At 46.3% G+C, this 19265-nt stretch overlaps 1 long non-coding RNA gene across 2 annotated transcripts in view; it reads right to left on the bottom strand.

Moving 5' to 3' along the window:
- Window positions 1–18995, bottom strand: part of LOC144761958 (uncharacterized) — a 31298-nt gene extending 12303 nt beyond the window's left edge. For both annotated transcript variants that reach the window (XR_013595977.1, XR_013595978.1), the window contains exons 1-3: window positions 18888–18995; window positions 18153–18221; window positions 17930–18058 (exon numbers count right to left, since the gene is read on the bottom strand). This is a non-coding gene — a long non-coding RNA (uncharacterized LOC144761958). The remainder of the gene's footprint in view (window positions 1–17929; window positions 18059–18152; window positions 18222–18887) is intronic.
- Window positions 18996–19265: the final 270 nt, after the last annotated feature.

Genomic DNA, 19265 nt, shown 5'->3' with positions numbered 1-19265 from the left:
CAGCCTCTTGGGAGACTCCGTGAACTTTCTCATCGTTTCTCACCAATTCATCATTCCCATCCCCAGCATCATCCTTCGCTATACCCGCGTTTGTGCCACCCCAGTTATTATGGACTGTTACCCCCATTTGCGTGAGCCTCTTGTCCAACCGATGACAGTCTAGGATTGGTACTTCTAGTATATTAGGAAAGGAGGGCATACTAGTTACTTCTGGGAACTTGAGATCCCGACCTAAATGAAGGACGGCGTTCTTCGCCCCTTCTACTTTTTGAGGCTGAATAATGGGAGTGGACTCTTCTAAAACATTAGAAAACCTACGTTTTTTAGACTTATATTTCAAGATATGTCCCTCTTTTTTTTCTTTTCCCTCTTTTGGCATTTTGCTCTATTACGACCAGGGGGTAGGGGGGTCGTCCTTCACAAGAGAAACACCGTCTTGGTGAGCCTGTGGTAAATTAGCACTAGAAGGATCATCTTGCAAACCTACATCTCCAGAGATAAGGGAAGGGCCTTTAAAAATTGTCCTTCAGATAAATTATTTAAAAAGGAAGAACAGGGCAATATTATCAATCTCCTTAGTGGCCTTGGGATCACCATTAGGCTGCCAATAAAGAGTGGCCCCAAGTTTACCATGGTCACCGGCTTGAATTCCAATTTCTGCCACCCCATTTTCTGCCACTATGTTATTCTTGGAGGTCTGAGATTTCATTTCAATAACCCTTTCTTCCTTCCTTGAACACAAGCCAAAGTCGGTGGGGTGCAGTACACCCATTACAATTAGGGACAACACATCCAGCACATGATCAAAATTTGCAACTGATCTATCCAGCTAAGCCAAAATCGAGGATAGGACCATCTCAACACATAATAAGATATCAGGGTGGGCCCTTCCCCCACCTGCTCCCTCCCCTTCAAGATTACATGACTGCGCAGGTTCTTGAGTCCCTGTGGACATACAGAAATCACAATTCAAAGAGTTCATTGAGCCCATTAAAGAAACCCTTGAAGATGGCGTACTGCTATACAAAGTCAGTAATGATGGACAGCTAGGTACACAGTCCAGAGGCGAGCTCAAAACCAAGTCTGGGTCAATAAGTGATTTTAAGTATAAAAGCTTTCAAATAAAATAAAATAAGTTAGCCTCCCTAATCTGATTCTTCTCTGTAAGAGCGGCGATGTCCGGCAGGGAATAGTCCTCCCAAACACCAGGGTCACCATTACATGAATCAACACTGAGTCCATCAAGAGTCACTATGATAGTCTCCTTAGATTACAAGATTTCCATCACTGACGTCAGTAGGCGTACACACCTCCTCCAGCCACCCTCTTGCTTAGTCATCTATGTAGCTTACTGCCCTTGGAAAATATCATATTTTGTTGACTCATTCAGATTAACCAATAGCATTTCAATGTGTTCCCCTTTTGCAATTATTACCAATGATAGTTATTCAGTGAATAAAATACACAGATTGCATTCTCTCAACTGACTTTTTCCCTTGTTCCTTTAATTATTAGGTACTCATGTACAACTCCGTAAAATACAGCTCTGGATTTCTGGCAACTCCGCGATGTTGTAGTACACTGCCAACTCTTTCTGCATTCGTAAATGGGCCTCTTAATGCAACACTCCATCTTGCACTATTTATTTATGATGTGGTTCCATCTATTGTTATCTCTTTGTTGGGAGTAGTTCTTGTTTCGTATCCTTCCCAAGTTCTCTTCTTTAATGCATGATATCTCCATTATAAATATTTCCAGTGCTGACCCTGCTGCATGAATAGGAAGGGTCTTCGAGATTCCTGTATGATGCTCGCTTTGGTATTCCTATGGACTTTGGCACCCTTCTTGTTCTCTTGTAACCCTGGTTTATTCATGCAGGGAATAAGATTGTGAAGCTGTTACGGAGAGAGGCCACTGTCTATATGTGGGTCGTGTCGAGCTTCCGCAATGCCCAAACATTTTGTTACTGAAAGGCAAACTGTGAAAAAACCCTGCTGACTTTTCTTAGCTTTGCATAGAAAGCAGGCTTTCCTCAGAAAAATGCACATGGTACATTTCCAAATTCTAACCAAAAAACAATATATATTATAGAATAAATGACTTAAAAGGTCCAGGGCAAATTAGGCTTTCATTCCAAGGAGCAAGGTAAAGTCCAACTTGTGTGGAAGTAGGAGTTTCCAAGTTATAGATAAAAGCTGCTTGTGGTGGATACCATGTCTTGAACATATCACATGGAGCTAATACCTCGCAGGAGAATTGACACGTAAGGGTAATTACCCCTTGTTGGACTTGGCACTTTTTGCAGGGTCATCCCTGAACTTTTTGCCTTTCTCCTAGCCTTTTGTCTGACATGGTGTTGGTGGTTTCAGGACTCTGGGCACTTTAGCACTGCTGTTCAGTGTAAAGTGCGTGTGCTCACTGTGTTAATTATTGTAATATTGGTCTACACCTGTTTGGCCTATTTAATTTACCTGTCAGTCCCTTGTAAAGTGGTATCTCATATACCCAGGGCTGATGAATTAAATGCTACTGGTGGGCTTCCAGCGCTGATTGCGACGCCCACCAAAGTAGCCTTTCAAACCTATCTCAGGCCTCTGCCATTGCAGGGCCTGTGCGTGCAGTGTTACTGCTGCTGTGACGTGGCGCCTAAAGTGTGTGCCATGTCTGTCACCCCTAAGGTAGGCCCTAGCTAGCCCTATGGGCAAGGTGCATTGTAGGTAAAAGATAGAACATGTACCTTAAGTAGGTGACATGTCCTTGTAGTGACTAACAGCCATTTTGGTTTCTCACTACTGTGGGGCTGCCCTCTCATAGGAATGCATTGGGGATTCCCTGATAAGTGATTCAGTGGTAATTCCTGATATGAGAGGAGCTGCGTGGTCAAGTTTGGTATATTTGGAATAGTGATAATAAATGCTGCGCAATGGTGTGCGCAGATTTATTATAACTATTTTAGAAATACCACTTTTAGAAGTTGGCATTTTCGTGTGCTATGTGTCTGCCTGCCTGATGTGACTTGCATGTCTGGCTTTTGAGTGACAGGGGCTGGTGAGTGGCTCCAGGAGGGGCAGGATGAGTCAGCGCTAGGCTGAATGGGACATCTGCTTTTGGAGTAGTGGGAGGAGTAGTCCCTGGTCCCTGAATAGGTCTGTGCCTAGCCTGTTCAATGCTGGCTCCGCCTCCTGTGGATCACCAAGCCCCCACCTGACAAAGAGGAAGAGGAGCCTGGTAAACAAAGTGCTCCAATTCCCCCCTGTACCAGTTGCATCTGATTCCCTCAAAGCCCTGTACTGCATACAAAGGGGAAAATGTACTATAAAAATAGGGGCTGTGACCCCATGAGGGTGGTGCTGTTCCTGTGCAGAGGGGGCCTGCTGCTGCTGGGCTCAAGAGGAACCGCCACAAGGGTCTACCTCCCTGCTGGAGAGCCCTGTGAGCTGGCCTGCCTGGGCCCAACCTTGTACCCCTAAAAACTTTGCTGCTGGAGCTGGGGCTCCTAGCGCCTCGTGAGCACTCTGATTTTAATTGCCAGGAGAGAAGAGCTGGCGTCTGCGGCGTAGTGATTCCCCTGAGTTCCTTTGGAGAGCGGGTGCCCACCCCACGTTGGTGCATCCTGGCGGGTGCCCACCCCGCTTATGTGCTTATTTAGAGGGTGCCGCCCGCTTGCTGCATATTTTAAAAGCGGGTGCCCACCCCGTATTGTGGTGCCGACGGCGGGTGGCCACCCCGTTTATGCATATTTTAAAGGCGGGTGCCCACCCCGCATGTGGTGCTCGTTAGCGGGTGCCCCCCCCGCCCCGCATTGGAGTTTTATTTAACGGGTGCCCACCCCACAAACTGCTGCCGCCACAGAGTAGAGCAGTGACCCGGAAGCCAGGCGCCTGCTGCCTGACTCGGGCGGGGCCAATAGCAGCGCTGCCGAGCGAGAAGGGTCCCGGAAGCGGCACATGCCTTAGCGGGGCTCTCGTAAGTCGGAGAGAGCCCCTCGGCCACCCGAGAAGTTGAAGCAGTGCGTGCTCAATTCCAGCCGCCTCCCCACCTGCCAGAAGGGGAGGCAGAGATTGCCGGTGACCGGAGGAGTCCCCGAGCAGCCCCGGTGAGTGGGGCTTTACTTTACCTATTGTGGGTGCCTCCTCCCCGCCAAAGGGAGCAACAGAAGAGCCGTGTTAGGGCTCTCCGAGGCACATTGTCGGTGCCTGGAACAGGCCTGAATTCCTTTGGGGGCATTGTTGTGTGTTGGCAGTCCTTAGGCACAGTGAGTGCCTGTGCTAATTCCTTCGGGGGCATCTTCGTGTTGGCAGTCCAAGGGCACAGTGGTGCCGATCGGGGCACATTGTGGGTGCTTATTTGGCCTATATTTTCCTTCACAGCTGCGCCGCCGTTGCTGGCAGCTGCACTGTGGGGGCAAGTTTAATTTAGTTGTCCCGGTGAGTGGGGCTCGAGTTGGCACTGTGGTGCCCGTGCTTGTTGGGGCCTTATGTGCTAAAGGGGGCATTTTATTGATTTCCATGCTAAGGAAGGGATGAGAAGCACCCCACACTCCAGCGATTTGCGCCCTTTTGCTTTTGCTGCATTGGCAGCCCAGCCCTGACATTTGGGACATAGGGCATTTGAGCCCGAGAGAGTTGGCCAGGAGGTCAGAATTAGGTTGGTAGGGCGCCAGACCCTAATGTGATTCATGTGGTGCCTATGACAAATGTCCCCCTATGCACCCTGATTTATGCCTCAAATGTGGTTTATTCCTCTAAGGTGATTTAGGCTTATGAGGTATTGCATACAGTGTTTATGCTGGGGAGGTCGGCGCATAATTCGCTTTACGCCTGATGTGATGCTGATTGCATAATAAGATTTATGTTGCAGGATATAATGCTGAGTACAGTGTTTTGCCAGTAGTTACTGGTTGTGTTCTTCATTTACTATTTGTGCTTTGTGATGGTTCCGACAGTGGCCCAATTGGCCCTGTCATGTGTAAATAATCCCCTGTAAATATTGCCTTGTGCAGTTGGCACAGTGTAAATGTCTGATTATGTTTCTAATGTGTTTATTATAATACAAAGGCATTTTTTTTATATAACCTTGCTTGGAGTTCCTTTTTGTGGTGTGCCTAGTGTGTTGCTGCTGTGTGTGTGTTGCGCAAACGCTTTACACATTGCCTTTGGATAAGCCTGACTGCTCGTGCCAAGCTACCAAGGGGGTGAGCAGGGGTTATCTTCAGTGTGTAACTCCCTTGCCCTGACTAGAGTGGTGGTTTCTGCCTGGCTTAGGCGCAAGCCCTCTCTAGCCAACCAGAAATCCAATTTCTAACACCCCTCAAACACAATTTTCCCTGGCACCATTTTCCATGAAAAAGCCTGGCGAAATTGTCTGGGTGAAACTGTTCAGAAAATATGCTAAACATGCAGTAATTGGTATGCCAAATACTGATACCCCAAGTTATGCCTTTTTCCAACCTTCAGAACTCAGAATACGCCATGTTTACTACACAGGGTAAATCACCCACTTCGGAGGGATGTATGTCATTACAACGCATGCTTTCACAACGCATGCCTTTACCACGAAAGTTTTACAACGCAAGTCGTTACATCGACTTGCGTTGGGGGGTGCTGGATAGTGAGTAGTTTAATTTACTATTCCAACTCCAGTCCCCGTGGATAGTAGGGAAGGTGTTGGATAGTAAATGAAACTATTCCCTATCCTAGGGCGCCCCCCAGCGCAAGTCGTTGTAATGACTTGCGTTGTAATAGTTGCGTGGTAATGGTATGTCGTTGTAATAGTTGCGTTGTAATGGTTGTTCACCCTTCGGAGTAATAGTAATTACGAAGCATGGTAATTACCACCAATTTATCACTCAGCTTGAATGAGGCCCTTCGCCTGAAAGACAATAGTTGAGAAAAATGCACAAGGAAAATGAACCAACACAGCAAACATAAAACAAAAACCTTCAAAACCATAGGAAATCAAAAATCCACTGCTGTTAACTAACGTGCAGTAGACTGAAACCTAGATGCCCTTTGCAGCTGACGTGATAGTGACCATTGCTGGATTAAAGTTTATAGTTTTTCACAATCAAACGTTTTGCCTTTGGATTTAGAACTTGCTGGAGATCCTAGGTATTCAATGGGCAAGGCTGGAAGATCCATCCAAGAAGGGCTGCATGAGACCCTTCTTCCTATTGTAGTCTCAAACTTCGCACCAAAAACTTGGAGCAGGTAAAGCTACTTAGATGAAGTTTGAAACCGAAAGCTCTTGGCAGAAATGGTTAGACTCCACAGCACAGTGGTGTTCATCTGTAGTGTTTTCACTGTATTACTGTATGTGTTCACACATGCTTAACACACTGCCTCTGAGATAAGCCTGTCTGCTCATGCCAAGCTACCAAGTGGGTGAGCAGGGGTTATCCAGGAGTGTAATTCCCTTTCCATGACTTAGAAGCAAGGGTCCCTATTTGGTCAAAGGTGTATACCATTGCCAACTAAAGCCCACCAGTTCCAACACACAGGCTTCCTTTATTTTAAAAAGAAAATGTAACACTTATTGACCCAGCTTTATTTAAATTTTAAACAAATATTGGCAGCATGGAGATGCCTTGCTGCACTAACGGAAGTGTTTCTTGGGTCTTAAGCAAATGTTGCCGGCATCTAATGACCAGACATCAATTTGTCATGTTGAATATGGTACTGAGGCAACGAAACAGAGTATACATGAGAGAATTAGCACATGGAACACCAAGAGGCAATAAGTGGGTAGGTCCGTTGCTTGTTTTTGTTACTCTTTGATCAAATTCTTCTTCACGGAATACAGATAAGCGCAGCCAACACGTTTCGCCTTGTTGCAGGCTTCCTCAGGGCAAAATCACGTATCGGGTCATTGTAGGCAATTCTTGAGAGACACGGTGTCGCAAAGGACAAATAAGTGTCCAAGAGGGGTCTTGAAGAAGCAGTGAGCTTGAATGTGCTAATTGTCTCATGTGTACTCTGTTTTGTTGTCTCTCAACTATATCCCGTTTTATTTAAAAATCAACTCAAGGCTGCGAGCTACTCTGAAGGTGTCAGCAAGCTACAAGTAGCTTGCAATCGACTGGTGTGAAACACCTGGTCTTGACTGTTCTGTCTCAGCTGCATGATTCATCTTCAAGAAGCTGACAACCTTGTTCGGAACTTCTTCACAACCAAGACTCTGAGGAACAATATCTGCATGGCTTGTCTCCAGATAATGTAAATACTTTTCTAATAAGGTAAATACTTCCCAGCTCTCTTGCCATCATAGCTCCTCTTTTTGCCCTCATCGTTCTCTGTCAGACCGCTTTAATTTTAAACCTTACTCACTTGGCCAAGTCCAGCCTCCTGGATGCTACATGCTACATTCCTGCACAATACAACAGAAAGTTGTGCTCCTGACTATAACAAGTGCCAAATACATCGCCTTTGTATTTACTTTCCATGTTTTTTGCCATCAGTGTAACTTTCTTTCACTTTTCCACCCTGTGTCTGGGGCCCCTTTACCTCCCTTCTGTGTCATGACATTATTTGTAACTGAGCAGTGTTCAGGAACCAGCTCGGCTGGTACTAAGAACCACTTTACACGTAATGGCAGATAGGTTTTTCTGTGAACAAACACAAAACTTCTGCAGAACGCTTTGACTGTTTTCGTCTCTGCACGAACACGCGCTGCAGAGAGGTAAATTCCTTTTAAAATCCCGTCAACCTCCGCAGTCGGGCTCTTTTGTCAGAAAGCAAAGAGCGCCGTCGAAGCACATTAAGTGAAGGATGGAGGGGCCGGGCGTGCACGCTGCAGATGCTTGGAATGCGGAGGGGAGCGGATGCGCGCGGGCGCGCGCGCAGGAAGGAGTGTGTTTTCTCCAGCACACAATACCTCGGGATGAAGGCAGCCTGCATTCAATGGAGGCCGAGCACTTTTCATCCGAGATTCAGAGGCATTGTGCGCCTCGACTTTTGTGGAGAGCCCGCCGCCATCAGCAAGTCACGGATGCCGGGCAGCGCGAGCGGCCTATTCTCTCTCGCACTCTTCAACTCTTTGAAATAAGATTGTTGTTGCACTGTCCCTGGAGCTTGTATGCTAAGTACCCCACAAAGAAAGCAATGCGAAAGGGCGAAGAAAGGGTTGTGGAAAGGATATATGCGGGAAAAAACCTGAAAGGGAAACAAAATGTAAGGTTAAATAAAAAACAGAGACGGGTCTGTGGCGATCAAAGATGGGTCGAGAGAAGGGCATGTTTGCTGCGCTCTGGGGATAGGGGGCAATGGCACAGACTGCTGTTTATAGAAGCCAATGGGACGAGAGCACAAAATCCTACAGGAAGAGCCCCCATCGATAAAGTGCCCCTCACACACGACCAGTAGCTGGTCACGGCTGGTTTACACGCTAACAGCCTGATTCATCAAGCTGATTTGCGGTCGCAAATGAATCCCAAATGCAAAAATCGCAAAGGGCCAGATTCTGAGAATCTGGCCCTTTGCGAGTGCGATTTTTGCATTTGGGATTCATCATCCCAAATGCAAAAATCTCTATTACCGAAATCGCATATTTGCGAGGAATTGGATTTAAGGAATCTCTAATAGAGATTCCTTAAATGCAATTCATCAACCAATTAGAAATAGCGAAATCGCAATATTTGGTCTCAATTTACCACCAAGTCTGACTTGGTGGTAAATTGCGAAAATAGTGTAAAAAGCACTTTAGTGCATTTTTTTCTTTTGCATGTTACACACACACATGTCCTTTGGACATGTGTGTGCACAACACCTGTTCAAATGTGCATTTAAGGGGTGCTACAGGGTGTCCTTTGGACACCCCTGGCACCCTTAAAATCGCTATCTTATTTGCGAGTAGCAAATTGCTACTCGCAAATAAGGGATACTCCCCATTCATTCCTATGGGCCTTTTGGCCCATAGGAATGAATGGGGAGTTATTCCTTATTTGCGAGTAGCAAATTGTTACTCGCAAATAAGGAATGTGTAGGAATCGCTATTTATTTAGCAATTCCTACATGAATACCGTTTTGCGAGTCCTCAATAGCGATTCGCTATGAATCGCTATTAGGGGCTCGCAAAACGGCCCGTTGATGAATCAGGCTGTAAATGCTTTCTGAGATTTGTTTGTCCGCTGTGGTCCTCAATAAGTAAACATAGAGGTTGGGAAGACTCAGCCATTCATGATTCTGAGGTCGATAAGAACAATTACAATGGGCAATGGTTACTTGTTATTTACAGCGCTATGAAACGGCAAAAGCGCACTAGTAAGTTGTATTTAAAGGTTCTATCAAGGCTGCAGGGGCTGGCAGTTAGGTGGGGTCTCTTGATTAGCACAAACCTTTCTACATCTGAGAGGTAGCCCCTCTAAAGGCTGGCAGAGGGGCAGTTACATCACAGGTCAGGTGGTTTGAATCTCACACCTACCAGACACATTTTCTGTGGGTGGGAGGCACTTCATTTTCTGTTACCTAATCGAATGACTATGACAATACATTGAGGGGTCCAGAGTTTAAAACAAGTTAAACATTGGAGGATGGAGGTAGGGGGTGGAAGACATCTACAAAATCGACTTAACCAATCACACTCCCCAAATATTCTCTAGCTGTGCAATTTATGCCTCACTCAGTAGTGTCCAGGGCAACAGTTTATAAGAGGTACCAGGATGAAAGCACCTTACTTATTCCCGTTAAAAGGTCAACTTTAGCGGTAGGCAGGTAAGGAGGTGAGTCAGTAGAAAGAAGCAAAGAAGGTGCAAGCAGAATATAGCATGATGTTCTCGTGCATAACGTTTAATTTCTGTAAAATTACACATTTTGTGCAACATACCCTTCAACGGTGGCCATTGTCTTGACATTTGGACTGGTGGCTGTGCGTCGAGGACACATTTCACACAAAGAAACATTGGCTTGGGTTTGCACCAAAGCTCAATGCTTAGCATCGATCATTTTTTTTGGCATACATTCCTTGTAAATATGGAGTTGCGATCTTTTTCTGTTCACACAACGCAGCGCTGCAGATTTCAGTACAGTTTGTGTGAAGTTTAGTAAATCTGGGACCTTATTTATGAAAACTGTCGCATCGCGCGTAAAGAACAGCGATGCAGCAGTTTTCACTGCGCCCTTCTTGCGACATGATGGATGCGTCATATTTACTGTATCACGCATCATGTCGCAAGGAATGACAGATACGTCAGTATTACTGACGTATCAGTTGGCGCAAAACTGACGCATTGCTGGAGTTGTGTCGGAAGCGTGACGCAACTTCAGCAATGGAGGGGGAGGGCTATGAATATAGCACAGCGTAAGTCTTACACCTGCCTCACAGCAGCCGTACGATATAGATGAAATGGCGTCCTAGAAGTAGTGCACTGAAATCTCACAGATTTCAATGTGCCACTTCTAAGATGCTTTTTGCAAGAGAACGCCCACCCTGCATACACTATACCTGGTACAGGTAATGTGGTGCAGGGTTTACAAAGTGACGCATTTGCCTAGATGTGTCACTTTGTAAATATGGCACAACATCGTGCATTTTTTACGCTGCCAGTGCATCTCAAAAAGTGATGCACCAGCGTTTTAAGTGTCGCAGGGACTCATAAATAAGGCCTATGGGCTTTAAGAGATTATGGGATGAGCAGAAGATGGGAAGCATAAGGAATGGAATGGAAATAAATTTGTAAAGCGCGTGGTTACCCGGAGGCGTCCCAGCGCTATAGAGCAGCGATTACTGGGGAGGGAATGCTGAGTTAGGGGCCTGGGGGGAAGAGGAAGGTTTTAAGAAGCTTACGAAACCACAGGTAACTGGGTTCAGTACGCAACAAGAGCGGGAATGAGCAGTTGGGAAAGTGGAAGGTTGTGGGGTGCTGAGTGGCAAAGTGATATTATGAGAAGTGTAATAACATTTCTTTGGTTTTTTCACAAAATAGCTCACTTTCTACCAGCTGCAACACAGAGGCAGGGGTAGCCCTAATTAGACAGCAACATCCTTACCTCCCCCATTGCCATATGCCCACACAACCCTAATGCTTAGCCAGTATTTGCCAGATGATTTTTACATGGCCTGACAGGAAGATGGTTTTGAGGCCTGCCACCTCAGAGCTACTCGCAGCCCTACTTTAGTCCAGGCGTGGTAGGACAGGTAAGAGTGGTGGGGTAGGGCGGGTTGAGGTAGGGGCAAGTTGACAGGGGATGGGGTAGGTAAAATTAAATAAAAAAAGAAATAAAACCACTTATCTTGCCCTTGCTGCATCGCCGAGTCGGCGATGCAGCGAGTGCAAGGTAAATGGTTTAATTAATTTTTTTATTTAATTTTGGTGAGGTGTGGTGCAGCAGCCAGGGCAGCTGACTTCGCAGTACAGGGCTCACGGTTCGATCCCCGGCTCCAGTGGCAGAACAGCTCAGCACCATGTGACTCTGGGCAATAGCTCACTTAATTTCCACGATGATCCCCAGCGCCTTGAGACCTGTAAGGGTGAGTAGTTCGCGCTTTACAAATACCGGATTTATTTATTTATTTTTGCATTTAATTTTACCTATCCCATCGTCTGTTGATTTCCTACCCACCCCACCCACCGCTCTTACCTGTTCCAGCTGCTCCTGCTTTAGCCCCTTCCCAAGCTCAACAATGTTTTCGTACCTAAGTCAGACTAACACACTTAGCAGGATAGTGGCAGCTCCTGCTATCCGTTTGGTGCTCCGGTCAGCTTATTACTTTTAAAAAGGAAAAACGTGTTTCTATGACATTTTAACTCTGTATTGTTTTATCTTTGTGCTCACCTGCACGCCCCGTTCTGCCGCGGTTTTTTGGTGCCGTTTGTGCAGAGTGGCAGCTCCTGCTATCCGTTTGGTGCTCCGGTCAGCTTATTACTTTTAAAAAGGAAAAACGTGTTTCTATGACATTTTAACTCTGTATTGTTTTATCTTTGTGCTCACCTGCACGCCCCGTTCTGCCGCGGCTTTTTGGTGCCGTTTGTGCAGAGGGCAGTGCACGTTTTCCTCACTTCCGGTTCCCGGTCCTGGGCTGGAGTTGGCACTCTAGCTGGGGGAGGGGACTGTTTATTTAAGGCGCATGCCTACGAGGGTGTGCGGCGGACGCGCCGCGGCACGCCCAAGGCAAGCCCGTCTGCGCCCGTCCGCGCCAAGGACGCGACCAGCGCCAGCCACTATGCCCGTCCCCCCCAAAAGACTCTGAAAGCACCTAATCGCTAAAACAAGGACGTTTTAATGGGCCTCAATAAATTCAAGGATGAGTGAGTCTGCCAGTGGAAAGTCCTCGATAGTTTGACTAGGAAGTGTAGTAAGTGTCAATTTAGCTTCAACACCTCCTCAGATGCCCCGGTCCCCCAGACTACCCCCTCGGTAATAGCTGGGGAGGGGGTTTGTATTCGGGTGGCTCTTATCAACTCTCGCTCTCTGGTTAAGCATGCCCCAGATGTTTATGAACTCCTTTCCGAGGACCAATATGATCTCCTGTTTTTAACTGAAACATGGTTCAATGAATCTTCTGCCCCAATGGTAGAATTGGCTATCCCCAGAGGGTTTAAAATCACCAGGGTAGATAGGAAGTCGGGCATGGGTGGAGGCCTAGCAGTGGTGTATAGAGACTCCTGGACTCTGGTCCACGATGTCTCCCTAGGAATTGAAGGGGGTGAATTTTTGGATTTTTCTATCTTCCTCACCCCACATTTCACTCTCGAGGGGACACTTGTCTATAGGCCCCCGGGCTCCTCTGGAGCGTTCTTGAAAGCTCTTGATGAGATCATTGTCCCTAGGGCTTTACGCTTCTCCAGCTTTCTATTACTGGGGAATTTTAATATACATTTTGACTGCCCGTCTGGGGCCGATAGGATTGAACTGTCAGACTCCCTGAAAATGGCACAATTTACCAAATGGACTAACTTCCCCACACATATTGGGGGGCATATCCTTGATCTGGTGTGCTCTAACTTTCCCCTGTCTGGAATCCATCCTCTTCAAATACCCTGGTCTGATCATTTCCTGATTCAGTTCTACTGGTCCATTGCCAAACCTGTGCTTTTTATAAAGTCCCCTCAAAGCAGACCCTCTCAGAGGATTGACGCTTCCGTCTTCGGCAGGGTCCTGTCTAATTCCCGGCATTCTGCCAATGCGATACTGGAGGGAGCCATAATGAATTTCACTAACTGGATCGCCCAGGCTGTAGAGTTTGTTACCCCTCCCCTCCCCGACAGGCGCGTTAGAATTGCGCCGTCCAAACCTTGGTACTCCAGCAACCTTAGAGCATTAAACCACTCCTGCAAAAAACTTGAACGCTGTTGGAGGTCAAATTATTGCTCATTGGCGAAAGTTGCACTCAGAAAGGCCCAGAGGGAGTATTACGGAGCTATTAAGGAGGCCAAAAGTCTTTTTTTCGCTGAGTGCATTGCCGGCTCCAGAACCAACTCAAAGGAAATATTTTCCATCGTACAGAGTTTTCTCAATCCTAGTCAGAGCGGATGGACCTGCCTGTTTCGGCAGAATGGTGTGAGAAACTGTCAGGCTTTTTTATTGACAAAATCCAGGCTATACAGGATTCTCTAGGGCCGGACTGTATTGGGCAGGCTGTCGCCCACACCCCAAGTCCACCAGTTCCCCCTCTGCCCGCTCCCTCACTGACGGCTTTTCTGCCGATTACTCTGAAGGACTCTTTATCTATCCTCTAATCTCTCAAATCCGGATCTCCCTCTGATCCGTGTTTTGCTAGGCTGCTTGCTGAGGTTGCTGAGGTAGTTAATCCGGAGGTGAATACTATTATAAATCTATCACTTCAGACCGGCATTGTTCCCAAGGGTTTGGAAGGAGGCTAAACTTATACCACTTCTGAAAAAGCCCTCCTTAGATCCAAACATACCTACCAGCTATCGCCCCATTTCTCTTCTTCCGGCGGTGGGCAAGATATGTGAGAAAGCAGTTTTTAGGCAGCTATCCACTTTTGTTGAGTCATCAGGTGCTCTCCATCCTGCTCAATCCGGATTTAGAGCCTCCTATAGCACCGAGACTGCTCTTGTGGAAATATCAGAAGCCATAAGGGAGTGTTTGGATGGGGGCGGCAGAGCGGCCCTGATTTTATTGGACCTCTCTGCCGCTTTCGATACGGTCCCTCACCAACTACTCCTTTCTAGACTCTCTCACATTGGCGTGTCTGGGCAGGCCTGGAAGTGGCTTGAATCCTTCCTGGTAGATTGCACCCAGCAGGTCTGGATGCCTCCTTTTTCCTCCACCCCCCGGATAGTGGCTGCTGGAGTTCCACAGGGCTCGACTTTGAGCCCCATGCTTTTTAACGTTTATAATACCCCCCTGATCTTCCTCGCAGAGGAGCTGGGTGCAAAAGTCATCGCATATGCGGATGACACTCAGCTCCTCTTTACCTGGAAGGAAGGTGAAATATCTCCTTCAGCAGCCCAGCGCTACCTTGCAGCGGTCTTTGGTTGTCTGGCCCGGGCACAGCTGAAGTGCAATGAGGGTAAGTCGGAGGTTCTCCTCTACAGCCCTTTTCCTCCGTTCTTTAAAGAGACTTTGTGGCCCCCAGAGTACCCCCAGCCTCTGTCATCTGGCAATCCTGCTAAAAATCTGGGGATCTGGTTTGAGGAAGATCTTAGATTTACTGCTCAAATAAAGCGACTGGCAGGGGTATGCTTCGGTATCCTAAAATCTCTCAGAAAGTTCTTCCCCTTGTTACCTCGATCTTCCAGGGAAATGGTCACTCGGGCACTTATCTTGTCCCGTATTGACTATGCCAATGGCTTGTACGTTGGACTCCCGGGATACCAGTCAAAGAAAGTGCAAGTAATTCAGAATGTGGCGGCCAGGGTTCTGCTGCAAATCCCTGGGCGCGCAAGCATGAAGCAGCATTTACGAGACTTGCACTGGCTGCCTGTTGTCCACCGTATCCAGTTTAAGGCTCTTACACTGGCTCACAGAGCCCTGCATGGTCTTGGCCCGGTTTACCTCCAGAGGTGCTTTTCCTTCTACATGCCTCGTAGAAACCTCCGCTCTACCACTCTGCGCCTGACCACCGTTCCCCGCTTTTGCAGGGTTCGGCTAGGGGGTAGCTCCCTCTCTGTTAAGGCTGCGGAGGCCTGGAATTCCCTCCCTCTGGAGCTGCGCAACATCCAAGACACCACGCTATTTAAGAAACAGCTGAAGACCTTCCTTTTTAACCAACCCATCTAAATATGCTGCTTGCTGTTATGGTTCACCTCCGCGCCGGGACACTCTCGAGTATCCGTGTGCAATATAAATGTCTAATAACATAACATAACATAACATAACACACTTGAATAGCCTTATTTCTGAGTCCCAATCAGCTTTTTGAAAACATAGCAGTTAGTTTTTCACACATATATATTTTTACTCACACATAGATATTTGTGTTAGTAAGACTAGAAACAGGTATGTTGATGGGGCGGTGAGTAGGTGTTAGTGGGCACAATGGTCCTGTGAGTTTCTCAAAACTCACAACCTTACATGTTTGACGGTGCTCAACAAACCCCTCTCTGATTCCCTTTACAAGCTGAAACAGGTTGGCAGTCTACTCCTGTCAGTGGCAGAAGTAAATCCCTTTCCATTGTGGGATTGGTAAGGGAACACCCAAAGATTTGGTGCCGATTTATGGAAAGGGGTTTTTCACAGAGGAAAATCTTTTCTTTGTAGTGAAAAAAAACCGTAAGGGGCTGATTTGCAAGTCCCTTGTGCTGCTGGAGCGCCACTTTTTAATACGCTTTGGTTGGGCAGATTGGAGACCCATATCTACAAGCCAACGTAAAGCCACTTTGCGTGGATTTTATGGCCTTGTAGATATATATCGTGTAAGGCAACCCTGTGCAAGTCACTGCGTTGTCTTACACTGCGTCAGGGAGGTGTTCCATGGGCATTGTGGTGTGTGTTCCCACACAACACCAATGGGTTTGTTGCATTCCTAGATTTACAAGGATCTGTAAACCTGTAACAATTATCTCTGTGCACAAACAATAAAACAAATTTACCAAAAAAGGGCCTGATACTGGATGATGCGGAACACAGACACATTCTACTATAGTCCCAGATGTTTCAAAACTGGCTTAAATGTATTCAAGCCCAGGCTTAGAGTGAGTCAAGCACCACACATGGCCAACCACTGATCAGCAACGTACTGCTATATCGAACAATGGAAGGAAGCTATAAGACTAACAGCCCATAGCAAATATTATAAAATCAAGTGAATACATTCTAAAGTAAAATATCTATCTATCTATCTATCTATCTATCTATCTATCTATATATCTATCTATCTATCTATCTAGCAATAATATAAATATAATTAATTCTAAATATATTTTTTATTTAATGATGCACTTACATTAAAAAAGTTTAATATTTATCTTCATTTCACAGTCTAAAAATCAATAACATTAATTCAAAGCATAACATAACCAAGTTTGTTACAAATTTAAATACAAACAAAAAAGTAAGAGGTCGATTACGATGGCGGACGGAAGGACGACCACCAGCCTGGAGTATGCGGAAAATGCTTTTTACAGTCCTGAAGCCGCGGATAGTCCGGCCGCCATAATAGGATGGAAAGCAAATTACCGTATGCCGCTGAAGTAGGTGTTCCGCCGCGGAAACACACCCGACCCCGCGGCGGACGTAACCAATCCAGAGACACCGCCATACGGAATGACGTCTCTACCATCCTCACAATCACCATGGCGGAAACCACAAAGCAAATCGCTGCGGAAAAACCACCAGCCCGACGGCGGAACCACCACAGCTGAGAGGCAAAACATTGCAGAGAGACCCACCACAGGCAGACCACCGTCATGGACACAGCTCTACTCGCATTCCCGGTACTCTTCGTGCTCCACCACCAGCAAGTCATGGACCGTCGCCGCCGATGACGCAGGTACGCAAACACACAACACACACACAACGCACGTGTCGAAGCCCCTGCCCACAACAGAACTCTAGGTCTGGACAGGAACACACATACATGCACCCCCAGCAAAACCTCCTGGGCACAACTGACCCCACGCACCCTGAACACGCACCGCGAACAAACAGCCACACCACGGACAACTCAACGTAGCGGAGTAGACTACGGAAATCATACCCACAATCAACTAGGCAGGCAGGCAGGAATGGCTAGGCCACACAGCTCCCAGGCCCACATACACGCACCAACACACAAAGACATAGCACACATAAGGAGACATGCTGGCCCACCCTCAGGCCAACCCCACACCTACCCCACTAACAGACAGGGGCCCATACACCACACGCCACAAAAAACAACCCTGCTGCACACACATCAACAACCAACACACACACGATGAGCCCTGACATGTTGACTGACAAAGTTGAGACTAAACAACCTACTGGGTAGCCACAAATCATGACTGTGACACCTGCACCATATGAAAAACATCCACATAACCTGCAGTGTATGGGAAGCCACTGTTGTTCCAAAATAAGCCTCAGAGTGCCTCCCCCACCCTTACACAGCCCACAGCCATATTGTAATGACTGTCACCCCTGCCAAACAAAAGGAAATAGTGCAGGGCAATGGTCATGTGAAAGTGGCAGACACAGCATGTACGACAGCAGCAATATATCAACAATGCAAGGAGACAACCAGGAATGACTGTCAAGGGTCAAAGGCTGTTCTTTCACAGACAAACCACACAGGAGCAGAATGCCGCTAAGTCCCAATGCCCCTCTCAGAACCCCCCGCAAGGTATATCGTATACTCCTTCGCAGGTAAGTACTAAGGGCGGAAAAGGGGTTGGGATTGAGAAGAGACTGCTCCAAAACTGTGCCTGTTCAGCTTCGTCCGTTCTTCTTCTTCTTCTGCTGGCGCAGGCTAAAAACATGTACTAACGTAAATCTTATTGCTTACATTAAACTTACTTTATTTTAGACACATGAATAACTTATCTTACCAGAAAATAGTTTGGAGCTTGCCTCTCTTCTTGCTTCTCTTAATAGTTTGCTTTTTACCAAAAGAAGCCTTCACTCTAATCACTTGTTCATTTTCCTTACAGGTTATTCGGCTTCAATCTCTGTTCAGTCTAGTCATGAGAGAAAACAAGGTAAGTGTGTTTTATACATCTTTTCTTAATTGCTAATTACTAATTTGGATTTTCCTCCTTCTTTTATACTCACTAAACAAGTAGAAGTGAAGACCTTAAAAGGGGGAGTCTGAGGTGCTGTGCCAAGTCTTCCGTTTCTCTCCTGATTAACCAAAATTCACCAGTCTTTAAATAATGTTTTATTTTAAAGAAGACTCTGTAATGGTTTAATTTAGGTTGACCTTTAAGTGAGAAAACAGGGATTGCAAAGTGCTTATTTATATTCTTTACTGAATGCCAGTAGCATCGAGTATTCTGTGAGGAGCTGAATTGTTTCTGAAGCTTTTGAGAGTTAAACACGATGCCAAGTGAATATTGCATGCACTATCTCTTCTTTTTACAAGTTGACAAACTCAGTTCTCAGAACAAATGAACTGTGTTTGTCAGAAGCCCATTAATCTTCTGCCTTTCCTCAAAAGTGGCACATAGGAAAATGTGCGCTCATCTTTTTATTTCATTTTACTGAAGCTGAGCCTAATGCAGCACAGGAGAAAGATGTGCTCACATTAGGCCTTTAATTCAATTATACATTTCTTTATTTTAGAGTGCCAGAATAGTCCAACAGACGCGGTCACGCCCGCGTCAATTAAACTCGGAAACAATTATTCATCACCAGAGGAATTGAAATGTTTTTAAATGCTAGGCAAGACTGAATTTGAACACAACCTTTCCTTGCCTCTTTTAAGTTAAATAAACTGTCACTAGTTATTGAAATTATTACCAGACTTTCTATGGACTGCAGAAAGAATATTATTATTTCAACACTAACCTTATTTTAAGAGCCTGTGAAATTACCGACGGAGCTAAACCCGGACTATTCCCTTCTACCCTGACTAACTTCCACGACGCTTGATTTTCAGGTGCTCTTCAAGTAGATTCCTCAGTGAAGTGTGCAGTGGAATGTTGGAGCACACCTCACCAGACTGAAATTACTAAAAAAGACTAGAACGCTAAACAGCAGTAAGCTGTTGCAGTGCCAGAATGTTGGCAGCCATGTTGGAGTTTCTGCGGTGCCAACTAGCGCTCCAGCTTAAAGGATGACTCACTCTTTGAGTTTTGAATGAGAGGGTAGTAGCCAACAAGGAGTTCTGAGGAGGAAACCTCCCAATATTCCTGACAATGACACAGATAAACCACAACACAGGAT

The sequence above is a fragment of the Lissotriton helveticus genome, chromosome 6 (genome assembly GCF_964261635.1).
Source record: "Lissotriton helveticus chromosome 6, aLisHel1.1, whole genome shotgun sequence".
Classification (NCBI taxonomy): domain Eukaryota; kingdom Metazoa; phylum Chordata; class Amphibia; order Caudata; family Salamandridae; genus Lissotriton; species Lissotriton helveticus.
This window is presented reverse-complemented; position numbering and strand designations above follow the sequence as displayed.